Raw genomic sequence first — 12,977 nt, 5'->3', positions numbered from 1 at the left:
ACCGATCAACATCGGCCTCCTCAAATGGGGGAACCAACCTAACCTCCTGGGCCACCCTGAACCCTCAACCTTGGTCCGGCATTTGGCCCCTCTCTAGTGCTATCCTTAACTTCTCCAGCTCAAAATCCCCTTCCTTCTGCTTCTCTCTCTCTCTTCCCGTTCTAGCTGCCTTTCTCTCTCTCTTCCCTTTCTAGCTGCTTCTCTCTCTTCCCTTCCTAGCTGCTTTACTCAGAACTCATGCTCGAGCTTTAATTTTTCCATCTGCAGCTGCACCGCCTCCCCACCAGGTTTTACTCATAGATACCACCTCCAGCTCCCCGTGGGGAAACACACCTTTAGATACATAATGCTTAACGATGGCTCTGTGCATCTCCACTCTCCTCATTGTCTGCTTCCCCTTAAAAAGATTCAACCGTTTTGCAACAGTCACCAATTCTGATTTCTTGGCATCCTCTAATGCCTCCAAGGTTGGCACCTTTAGAAATTCCTCAATCTCCATTTCTGCTGTTTGCCCTTTTATTTACTCGGGAATTTAACCCAATCAATTTAACCAGTCCCAATTTTGGCATTCAAAATCCCGGACGAGCCCCCACATATGTTACATACCCCGTAACTGTGTTGTCAAACCAGCAGAAATGGAACACTGGTTGGAGTCTGTGATTACTAGGAACTAATAAAGTTTTATTAAAAAAATAAGTAATACAGTACACTAACCGCAAGGATATAAATGTAACAGGTTAGCAAAGATAGTATACACATATACACAGAAATGGGGTAATAGGAATCAACCAAGCTCTGTCGCAGTCTAGGGGTAAAATGATCAGTCTTAAGGTGAAGCAGAGTTCAGTTCAGTCTAGTGTAGTTTGAAGTAATCGCTGTTGTTGTACCGTTGGAGAGAGAGAGAGAGAGAGTGGTTACAGTTGGTTTCAGGCAAACCTTTCGATGCCTTCTGATCCCACTGTGGTCACCAACTGTGACTCCTCCGTTCTGGATGCGATCGTTCTTCCGTGGTGAACCCGGCACCCAGGCAAGGGTGGACACACACCAGGTTCCCACCGATCGTACCTTTACACCCTGTGAGCCTCTGACCAATTCCCGCGAATCGGTCCTCCAAACTCCCACTGACTTGTGGGGCACAATGCTCTTTCCAGGGTCTCGTGGCGTGTGTCCCGTGCCTTCGCAAACCCGCTATTTTTATCCCCCTGATGGGGTATCACCTGTCCATCAAACTTCACACTTCCTATTGTCTCAGCAGGATTTGTTAGTGAACAGTTCAGGTTCAAAGCAAACTGTCTGTGGCAGATGCCACATACTGAATTATGTGTCTCTCTCTCGTTAATCTCTCTCTTCTCTCTTATTAGCATTTTGAATGGCTCTCCGTTGTCTCTCGTTATCTCTCTCATTAGCATCATCCGTTCTGCAGCTCTGCTTGGCTTCACACATGACATTTACAAGAGTGCAAGTTACTTTAAAGTCCAAAGTTCAAAATAAATTTATCACCGAAGTACATATATGTCACCATATACAACCATGAGATTCATTTTCTTGTGAGCATACTCAGTAAGTCCAAGAGACTCAATAGAATCAATGAAAGACCACACCCAACAGGATAGATAAACAACCAAAACAACAAAACACAACAAACTTTCAAATACAAAAGAAAAAAAAAATAATAATAATAAATAAATAAGCAAGAAGTATTGAGAGCATGAGATAAAGAGTCCTTGAAAGTGAGTTCATAGGTTGTGGGAACAGTTCAGTGATGGAGCAAGTGAAGTTGAGTGAAGTTGTCCCCACTGGTTCAAGAGCCTGATAGTCAAGGGCAAATAACTGTTCCTGAACCTGGAAATGTGGGTCCTAATGCTCTTATACCTTCTTCCTGATGGCAGCAGTGAGAAAAGAGCATGGCTTATGCCCACAGGTGCCTAGATTGATACAGGCCAATTACCACAACCCCAGTGTCTTAATGTTTGGCTGTTACATATGCAAATATCCCATGGTTACCATTTTGTACACCATATATCTTAGACTGGGGGCCAGCCTGTGGTTTGAACACCAATTTATTGTTTGCAATTTACAATAAGAACTGATTCTTGCTTGAATATATATATGCTATATTTACATAACTCCAGAATGCTCCCTCCTCTTGGCCACTGGACAGAAATTTCTGGAAGGCCAAACATTAAGGAGGAACTAATTAAGTAGGGCAGTGAAAATGTCCTTCACTTTGGATCCGTCCCCAAGTTACTCATGTACCTGCATCTACATCTACACTCTCATCCCCAACTGGGTATCTACAAGAGTAAGCAGAGATGGCAATAAAATGTCCCAGAAATTTGATCACATCCTCTTCTTGGATATTTTTGTTCTCTCAATGTCAAACAGTCTATAAAATGTACTTCTGTTGTTCATGTGCTTGTTGCTTTTATTCCCTGCTGTCCCATTGCAGTTTACATCACATCTTTATCTTCATCCCTCAGTAACTGATAGCTGAAACTCAGCAGTGGCTATCAATAGTTACCCTGTGGGCAGAGACACCAGCAAGGTAACTGTATTAGGTTCATAGGCAACAGTTCACACTCCATGCCATGACAAAAGATTGTCAAAATAATCTGACAACAAGTCTTTCGGTCCCTTCAACCGATCTACAGGAGGGTTTGGGCTGGTCTCTATTTAAAAGGCTGCAAGGACCTCACATGAGTAGCACCCCGTCCCAGACTGCCCTTTAGATTGCTGGCCCAATCACTGAAATGCATAGTTCACTTGTGTCCACTCCCCATCCAGATGGGAGTGGCAGCCTTCAGACACTCGGCAGCTTATTTCCCTTTCAAGTCTCCAATGCCATTAGGTTGGGGAACTTGATTTGTCTGCCATAACTTGAATTTCCTCCTATTTATTTTCCCAATATCTTTCTATTCTGATCAATATAACTAATTTTCTACTTCCCAGAACCAGCCTTCATTACAAAGTAACGTTACCATTATACTTTAACAAGCTGTTCATGGCTGGCAGACACACTATCTTGGTCCTCTGCATTTGCATTCCCATTCTTTTTCATCTGGAGGTCTCCTTCCATCGGGAGTGGTCAGATATGAAGCGTCAGGCTGGTGTTCATCACTTGAATTCTCTGTAATGACGATGTTACTGGATAGATTTGAACCCTTGTTCTGTCTTTGAGGGCAACAAGAATGTGAGTCATATTATTTAACCTGAGTCCAGTGCTCCCACTGGCTGTGTCACCAGGTGTCATTTGTCAAAGGCACCATCTGTAGCCTTATCCACCTGGGAGCAAACCCTATCTTTTCAGGCAGCTCTCTTACAGTGACTGAGCACCTGGCTGTGGGAGGACTATCTTCTCTTCCTCTGCCTCTCTCTGATAAGCAATATGTTGCTGCTGTTTTGCTTGGTCCCTCAAAGTGTTAACCTGGTTACAATGGTCCTTTACAGGTCCATATAATCTTACTAATTCGGCTCCAGTAATTTCTTTCTCTGCATCTCAATTTCTGTCATCTTATATTCTTCTGCTACTTTCTTTGCCCCGCGATCTGCACATTCATTCTCCTTCAGCACTTGTTTCTCACTTTTCTAGTGTGTCTTCACTTTAATTGCTGCTGACTCTGCAGGCAGTTGCACTACTTTTAACAGTTCTTCATTCTATTGGGCCCTTACCTTTGGGACCTCCTGACATGATTCATGCACATCCTCCTATGTCCCGTCCCTGCTTGGGGTTGCTATCTCTCTCTGGGCCATGTTCTCTGCTCTGGGGATCACACATGTTCGCTGTTCTTGTCTTGTCCATGATATTGCTCCTTTTGCGGAGTCTAGGATAACACCTGTCTTACTCAGTGTGTCTATCCCCAGGATAGTACCCTCGTTGTTTGGACACACCAAAAATCCGCAGGAAGCTGAATCCCTCAATCTCAAGTACCCGAGGCTCACTTCTTGCTTCTATTAATCGAGGCATTGAGTTCAAAAGTCAGCTTTATAAAACTCCAGTTAGAGTATTGCATATAGTTCTGGTCACCTCGTTATAGGAAGGATGTCGAGACTTTGAGAGGGAGCAGAAGAGGCTTACTAGGATACTGCCTGGATTAGAGGGCATGTAGTTATAAAGAGAGATTGGACAAACTTGGGTTTTTTCAGCAGCAAAGGCTGAGGGGAGATCTGATAAAGGTTTATAAGGTTATGAGAGGCATAGAGTAGACAGACTATCTTCATCCAGGGGTTGAAATGTCTAATACCAGAGGGCATGCATTTAAGGTGAGAGGGGATAATTTCAAAGGAGGTGTGATGGACAATTTTTTTTACACAGGGAGTGGTGGGTGCCTGGAATGTGTTGCCTGGGGTGGTGGTAGAGGCAGATACATTACGGACTTTTAAGAGATGTTTCGATACGCGCATGAATGTAAGGAAAATGGAAGGATATGGACATTGTGTCGGCAGAAGAGACTAGTTTAGTTGGCCATTTAATTAGTTCGGTACAACTTTGAAGGGCCTGTTCCTGTGCTGCACTGTTTGTTCTACATTCTGGAATTTATGCGGCCCGTGAGGCATCTGATGCTGCCAATGAATTGCTTTTGAAATGGAGGCATAGTCACCAGCCCTGCTTACAAGGTTGGAGGTGAATCACTCAGTAATGCACATTTTCATGGTGCTAATTAATAACAAATATTTCTTTTGAGAACTCTTTGCTTTTCAATTAGTGAAGCAGGTCCAAGCAGACTATGTGTGTTACGATACTCACCCGACCGCGTCAACTTCCAGGGTTCTGTGCTCAGTCATCAGCTCCAGTTTGGATTCCCGTCAAGCGTCGGTTTAGAACTCTGTCCTTGTTTCAGTCTCATATCGTGCCTCGACTCTAGTCTCTTTATCATCCTCGTCTAGCTCGCTCGTTACAGTACAACTGAGCCTAACATGGACCCAGTGGGGTATTGGAGCCTCTTGTCAGTTGTGGCCAGCCACAGCGAGAAAATTCGCGGAGTACACAATCTCCAGGGCGCCATGCGCCAACTGTCACAAGGAGGAAGCCAGAGTTGCTCGGGGGAGGCTGTTGGTCCCTCTGCAGAGTCAGACCATCTTCTAACCCCAGAGAGATTCAGCAGTGACCCGGGTTCTTGCCATGGATTCCTCACACAGTGTTTGTAGGTGTTCCAACTCCAGCCATCCCAGTTCTCTATGCAGCATGGTAATGTGGCTTTCATGATCTCTCTCCTGACTGGGAAGGCTCTGGCCTGGGCCACCGCGCATTGGGAGTGGAGGTTGGAGATTTTCTCTGATTCAGAAGAATTCATGAACGCCATGAAGTGGGTGTTCCATCATCCCACCGGAGCCTACAGGGCCTCAGACGGTTTGATGAAGGTGCGTCAGGGTGACTCCACTATTGAGTTTCGGACTTTGGCCAAGGCTTGTGGCTTTTGCCACTCTGTACCACCATGGACTCCAAGGTGAATTAAAGGATGCCCTTGCCTTGGGAAAGCCGGTAGAGGGCTTAGAGGCTCTGATTGATCAGTCCATCCACCTCTATAATCGCCTGGTGGAGCAAAAGTGTGATTATCTCCAGAGGTCAAAGAGGGCTAGCCTAAACCCTGCCGCATTACATCGCAGTTCCACTTCCCGGCCTCAGATAACAGCCAGCCTGTCTACTGCACAAAATCCTGTCAAGCCCATGCAAATCGGCTGCACCTGACTTCCACCAGGCCATCAGACTGATTAACTCACGCTGATTTGAGTGTACTCTATATTACATTGACTGTTCTATTTATTATAAATTACTATAAATTACTATGGTTGCACATTGCACATTTAGACGGAGATGTAACGTAAAGATTTTTACTCCTCATGTATGTGAAGGATGTAAGAAACAAAGTCTATTCAAATTCGATTTCTCTCCGCCGATGAGGGGTCCCAGCCTCAGAGTCGAGGTTGCTGCTATTACTGTGGGGAAGCAGGTCACTTGTGGGCCGAACGTCCGTAGCTGCAGCTGTCAAAGGACTGTGAGGGTAGTAGTTGCTACTTCCATCCCTACAGATTCCGGTGTCAAGCTGAAGATGGAGACCTCCTACGGAAAGAACCAGCGAGCGATGAATGCCTTTGTGGACTGGGGCAGCTGGCAACTTCCTGGACTTGGGAACAGCCCATCAGTTCAACATACCTCTGCTGGAGTTGAGCCTGCACATGACTGTAACTGCCCTGGATGGTCGGTTTTGCGAATGAAGAATTTTGAAGAATTAAAGAATTTATTTATTTAAATCTTACATCCGTCCCACAACGTGAGGAAGTAAAAATCTTTGCGTTATGACTCCGCCGCAATGTGCAGACATGTGCATTTATAAGTCTAGTGGCTTGTAGAAAGAAGCTGTCCCATAGCCTGTTGGTCCTGGCTTTAATGCTGTGGTAGCGTTTGCCAGACAGAAGCAGCTGAAACAGTTTATGGTGGGGGTGACTGGTGTCCCCGGTGATCTTCCAGGCCTCCTTTATGCACCTGCTGCTGTAAATGTCCTCAATGGAGGGGAGTTCAAGGATATTTGCTTTCATATCATAGACTCTCCTCACATACCCCTGTTCCTCGAGCACTCTTAGCTGTCCATGCGCAACCCTTCTGTGAACTAGGAAGTTGGGAGAACCCTGTATGGACAAGTCTTTGCAAGAGGGATGTTTTTGGTTTGGTGTTCCAAACCCAGACTCTCCCGAGACCAACGGCCAATGAAGAGGCAGACTTTTGCTTGGGGTAACCAGAAGCACTTGGGAGACCCAGTCCTGCCTCCAAGGGCAGACAAGCCGCCTCCAGTCAATAGGACTCTGCTAGTCCTGACCCTGTCTAGTTGGGAGTGGGCTGGAATGGGAAAGAGGGTCTCTGATTCAGGAGCAAGCCAAGAAGCCTGCCAAGAAGGTGCCCAAGAATTCTAGAGCCCTAGCAGCCAAACCTAAGGAAACTTGTTGCCAAGTGCCGTCTAAGGGAAAGGCTCCAAAATGCAGACCCTTGAAGCCTAGTCCCAGGAGGACAAAGACTATTTATAGCTCCTTGGTGCTGTCATCTAAAGACATGGATGAAGATTTAAACTCTGATTTGGTCAAGTCTCTGGAGTCAGGTTTGGACTCTGAGTCAACAAAGGACTCTGGTGAACCTATAGAGGAGACTCAGATCTGGCAAATTACCCCTGCTACTTAAGGAGCCTCTGGAGTTGTCGGTGGCAAGATTTTTGGGGATAGTTGCAACACCCAAGCTGATCGATATACCTTCCATCGACAAGGATTTGGAAGAGGTCTTCAGCAAGGGAAAGGCCCACACCAACCCTATGATTGTGCAATAGATCTACTGCCTAGTACTTGTCCTCCACGGGATTGATTGTACGCACTCTCAGGGCCCGACAGAAGCATAATGGAGTGGTACATGAAAGAGGCTCTTGCTGTGGGATTCATTCATCCCTTCACTTCACCAGCAGATGCAGGCTTCTTCTTCGTACAGAAAAGGATGGGAGCCTATGGCAATGATTATGGAGGACTGAATCGCATAATGGCCAAGAATCGTTATCCCTTTCCGCTCATGAACACCGCCTTCGAGATTCTCCAAGGATGAGAATATTCTTGAAGCTACACCTGCGGAGTACGCACAATCTTGTCCACATAAAGAAGAGTGCTGAGTGAAAGACTGCATTCAACGCACCGACAGGGCACTATGAGTACCCAAAGGTCATGCCCTTTGGCCTTGCCAACATGCCAGCAGTTTTCTAGGCTTTCATAAATGACGTGCTCTGGGATAGTCTCCATAAGTGTGCCTTTGTCTACTTGGATGACAACCTAATATCATCTAAGTCTATGGAAGAGCACATCGCTCACATCAGAGATATCTTAAAGAGGCTTGTAGATCATGGACTTTATGTCAAGCTGGAAAAATCTGAATTTCCCATAACCACAGTTTCATTTTTGGGTTTTATCATCTCTAATGGCAAACTCAAGATGGACCCTACTAAGACACAGGAAGTCAGAGATTGGCCACAACCATCCAGTGTGAAACAGGTCCAATAATTCCTGGGATTTGCTCATTTTTACTGGAAGTTCATCAGGAACTTCAGCTCTCCGGTGGCTCCACTGACAGTACTAATTACAACATCCACAGGCCCCTTTGTTTGGACTGCTGAAGTCGAGGCTACTTTTGCAGAACTCAAACAACGGTTTATGACAGCTCCTATTTTGATCTCGCCTACCCCAGACCTTCCTTTCATCATGAAGGTGGATGCCTCGGATATCAGAGTGGGTGCAGTGTTGTCTCAATGGACATCTTTGGACAATAAACTGCACCTGTGTTCATTCTTCTCCAGGTGGCTATCCCCGACAGAGGTGAACTATGACATCAGAAATAGAGAGCTGCTCACGGTCAAGTAGGCATTGAAGGAATGGCGACACTGGCTTGAGGAACCAAGAATTCTTTTATTGTAAGGACAGCCCACAAAAACTTGGCTTACATTCAGGAGGCCAAAAGACTGAATTCCAGACAGGCCAGGTGGTCTCTTTTCTTTAACTGGTTCAATTTTGTTCTGACCTATTGACCAGGGGTCAAAGACCAGATGCCTTGTCTCCTCAGTTCGGTGAACTTGAAAGAGAGGAGCAGCCAGCCACCATTTTGCCCCAAGCCGAGATGATATCGCCCATTCGTTGCGGAATTGATTAACTTATTCCCAAGGCCCAGGCACAAGTGGAGGTTCCCAAGAACAGACTTAGGGACATGCATCTAGAATGACCATTCATCCAGGGGTTGCCAGAACCCTCGAGTTCATTAAGAGAAGATACTGGTAACCTGGAAAGGCGAGAGAGGTCCAACAGTACATGCTGGCATGCGAGGTGTGCACCCGGAACAGGGAGCCCCGCACCTAACCTCAGGGGCTCCTTCACCCTCTACCTATTCTGGAAAGACCATGGGCACACATCTCCATGGTCTTTGTCACAGGCCTTCCAACTTCCAACTTCCAGGGGGAAAACCATCATCATACTGATTGTGGATCACTTTTGATGAAGTGACTCAGCCTGAATCATCAACTATACTCTTTTCCATAGATGCTGCCTGGCCTGCTGAGTTCCTCCAGCATTTTGTGTGTGTTGCTTGGATTTCCAGCATCTGCAGATGTTCTCTTGTTTGTGACTTTTGAGGAATTATGAATTATGACTTACTACCCTCCAGGGTAGTAATCTCGGGATTGCTACCGGTGCCACATGCTAGCGAGGGCAAGAATAGTAGGATCAGGCAGATGAATGCGTGGCTGAGAGACTGGTGCAGGGGGCAGGGCTTCAGATTCTTGGATCATTGGGATCTCTTCTGGGAGAAGTATGACCTGTTCAAAAAGGACGGGTTACACCTGAACCCGAAGGGGACCAATATCCTGGCGGGAAGGTTTAATAGAGCTCTTAGGGAGGGTTTAAGCTAATTTGGCATGGGGATGGGAACCAGAATGATAGAGTGGAGGAGGGGGAAAACAGAAATAAATCTAAGATAGTGAGCAGTAAAGGTGTCAGGAAGGACAGGCAGGTGATGGGGCAAACTTGCAGCCATTGGGATGAGTTGCAGTGCAATAAAGTTGCAGTGAAATCAAAGCACAAAGTACCAAATACTGGTCTTAAGGTGTTATACTTAAATGCACGCAGCATAAGGAATAAGGTGGATGATCTTGTCGTACAGCTACAGATTGGCAGGTATGATATTGTGGCCATCACTGGGACGTGGCTAAAGGATGCATGTCTCTGGATACACGGTGTATCGGAAGGATAGGCAGGTAGGCAGAGGGGGTGGCATGGCTTTATTGGTAAGAAATAATATTAAATCATTATAAAGAGGTGACAGAAGGTGCAGAATCTTTATGAGTTGAGCTAAGAAATCGCAGGAGTAAAAGGACCCTGATGGCAGTTATATACAGGCCTCCAAACAGCTGCAGGGATGTGGACTACAAATTACAACAGGAAATAGAAAAGGCTTGTCAGAAGGGCAGTGTTATGATAATTGTGGGGTATTTTAACATGCGAGTAGATTGGAAAAATCAGGTCGGCACTGGATCTCAAGAGAGAGAATTTGAAGAATGTCTGCGAGATGTCTTTTTAGAACAGCTTGTTGTTGAGCCCACTAGGGGATCGGCTGTACTGGATTGGGTATTGTGTAATGAACCGGAGGTGATTAGAGAGATTGAGGTGAAGGAACCTTTCGGAGGCAGTGATCATAACATGATTGAGTTCACTGTGAAATTCGAGAAAGAGAAGCCGAAATCTGATGTGTCGGTATTTCAGTGGAGTAAGGGAAATTACAGTGGCATGAGAGGAACTGGCCAAAGTTGACTGGAAAGGGACACTAGCAGGAAGGACGGCAGAGCAGCAGTGGCTGGAGTTTATGTGAGAAGTGAGGAAGGTGCAAGACAGATATATTCCAAAAAAGAAGAAATTTTCGAATGGAAAAAAGATGCAACCGTGGCTGACAGGAGAAGTCAAAGCTAAAGTTAAAGCAAAGGAGAGGGCATACAAGGAAGCAAAAATTAGTGGGAAGACAGAGGATTGGGAAGTTTTTAAAAGCTTACAAAAGGAAACTAAGAAGGTCATTAAGAGGGAAAAGATGAACTATGAAAGGAAGCTAGCAAATAATATCAAAGAGGATACTAAAAGCTTTTTCAAGTATATAAAGAGTAAAAGACAGGTGAGAGTAGATATAGGACCGATAGAAAATGATGCTGGAGAAATTGTAATGCGAGATGAGGAGATGGCGGAGGAACTGAACGAGTATTTCGCATCAGTCTTTACTGAGGAAGACATCAGCAGTATACCGGACATTCAAGGGTGGCAGGGAAGAGAAGTGTGCGCAGTCACAATTACGACAGAGAAAGTACTCAGGAAGCTGAATAGTCTAAAGGTAGATAAATCTCCTGGACCAGATGGAATGCACCCTCGTGTTCTGAAGGAAGTAGCTGTGGAGATTGCGGAGGCATTAGCGATGATCTTTCAAAAGTCGATAGATCCTGGCATGGTTCTGGAGGGCTGGAAGATTGCAAATGTCACTCCGCTATTTAAGAAGGGGGCAAGGAAGCAAAAAGGAAATTATAGACCTGTTAGCTTGTCATCGGTGGTTGGGAAGTTGTTGGAGTCGATTGTCAAGGATGAGGTTACAGAGTACCTGGAGGCATATGACAAGATAGGTAAAACTCAGCATGGATTCCTTAAAGGAAAATCCTGCCTGACAAACCTATTGCAATTTTTTGAGGAAATTACCAGTAGGCTAGACAAGGGAGATACAGTGGATGTTGTATTTTTGGAATTTCAGAAGGCTTTTGACAAGGTGCCACACATGAGGCTACTTAAGATAAGAGCCCATGGAATTACAGGAAAGTTACATACGTGGATAGAGCATTGGCTGATTGGCAGGAAGCAGAGAGTGGGAATAAAGGGATCCCATTTTGGCTGGCTGCCGGTTACCAGTGGTGTTCCACAGGGGTCCGTGTTGGGGCCGCTTCTTTTTACGTTGTACATCAACAATTTGGATTATGAAATAAATGGCTTTGTGGCTAAGTTTGCTGATGATACAAAGATAGGTGGAGGGGCCGGTAGTGCTGAGGAAACAGGGAGTCTGCAGAGAGACTTGATAGATCGGGAGGATGGGCAAAGAAGTGGCAAATGAATTACAATGTTGGAAAGTGTATGGTTATGCACTTTGGCAGAAGAAATAAACGGGCAGACTATTATTTAAATGGGGAGAGAATTCAAAGTTCTGAGATACAACGGGACTTGGGAGTCCTCGTGCAGGATACCCTTAAGGTTAACCTCCAGGTTGAGTCGGTGGTGAAGAAGGCGAATGCAATGTTGGCATTCATTTCTAGAGGAACAGAGTATAGGAGCAGGGATGTGGTGTTGAGGCTCCATAAGGCACTGGTGAGACCGCACTTGGAGTACTGTGGGCAGTTTTGGTCTCCTTATTTAAGAAAGGATGTGCTGACGTTGGAGAGGGTACAGAGAAGATTCACTAGAATAATTCTGGGAATGAGAGGGTTAACATATGAGGAACGTTTGTCCGCTCTTGGACTGTATTCCTTGGAGTTTAGAAGAATGAGTGGGGACCTCATTGAAACATTTCGAATGCTGAAAGACGTGGACAGAGCGGATGTGGCAAAGTTGTTTCCGGTGGTGGGGGAGTCTAGTACGAGAGGGCATGACTTAAGGATTGAAGGACGCCCATTCAGAACAGAAATGCGAAGAAATTTTTTTAGCCAGAGGGTGGTCAATCTATGGAATTTGTTGCCACGGGTGGCAGTGGAGGCCAAGTCATTGGGTGTATTTACGACAGAGATTGATAGGTACCTGAGTGGCCGGGGCATCAAGGGTTATGGTGAGAGGGCGGGGAGGTGGGACTAAATGGGAGAATGGATCAGCTCATGATAAAATGGTGGAGCAGACTCGATGGGTTGAATAGCCGACTTCTGTTCCTTTGTCTTATGGTCTTATGTATTCCAAGATCCCTCCGTTCTACCACATTCTTCAATACCCTACCACTCTCCATGTAATACCTACCCTGGCTGGTCCTCCCAAAGTTCAACACCTCGCACTTGCCTGCAATAAATTTCATTTGCCATTTTTCAGCCCATTTCACCAACTGGTCCAGATCCCGCTGCATGTTTTGATAATCTTTCTCGCAGTCCACTACACCCCAGTGTTGGTGTCATCCGCAAATTTGCTGATCCAGTTTATCACATTATTATCCAGATTATTAATATCAATGACAAACAATAACTGACAAAGCACTGATGCGTGTAGTACACCATTAGTTACAGGCCTCCAGACAGAGAGGCAATCATCTACAACCACTCTCTGACTTCATCTGCAAAGCCAATGTTTAAACCAATTTATGACCTCATCTTGAATGCCAAGCAACTGAAACTTCTTGACTAACCTCCCATGCGGGACATTGTCAAAGGCCTTGCTGAAGTCCATGTAGACAACATCCACTGTCTTGCCTT

Source organism: Mobula hypostoma, chromosome X1 (assembly GCF_963921235.1).
Source record: "Mobula hypostoma chromosome X1, sMobHyp1.1, whole genome shotgun sequence".
NCBI classification, from domain to species: Eukaryota; Metazoa; Chordata; class Chondrichthyes; order Myliobatiformes; family Myliobatidae; genus Mobula; species Mobula hypostoma.
The sequence above is the reverse complement of the archived record's forward strand: the minus strand, read 5'-3'. Positions refer to the sequence as shown.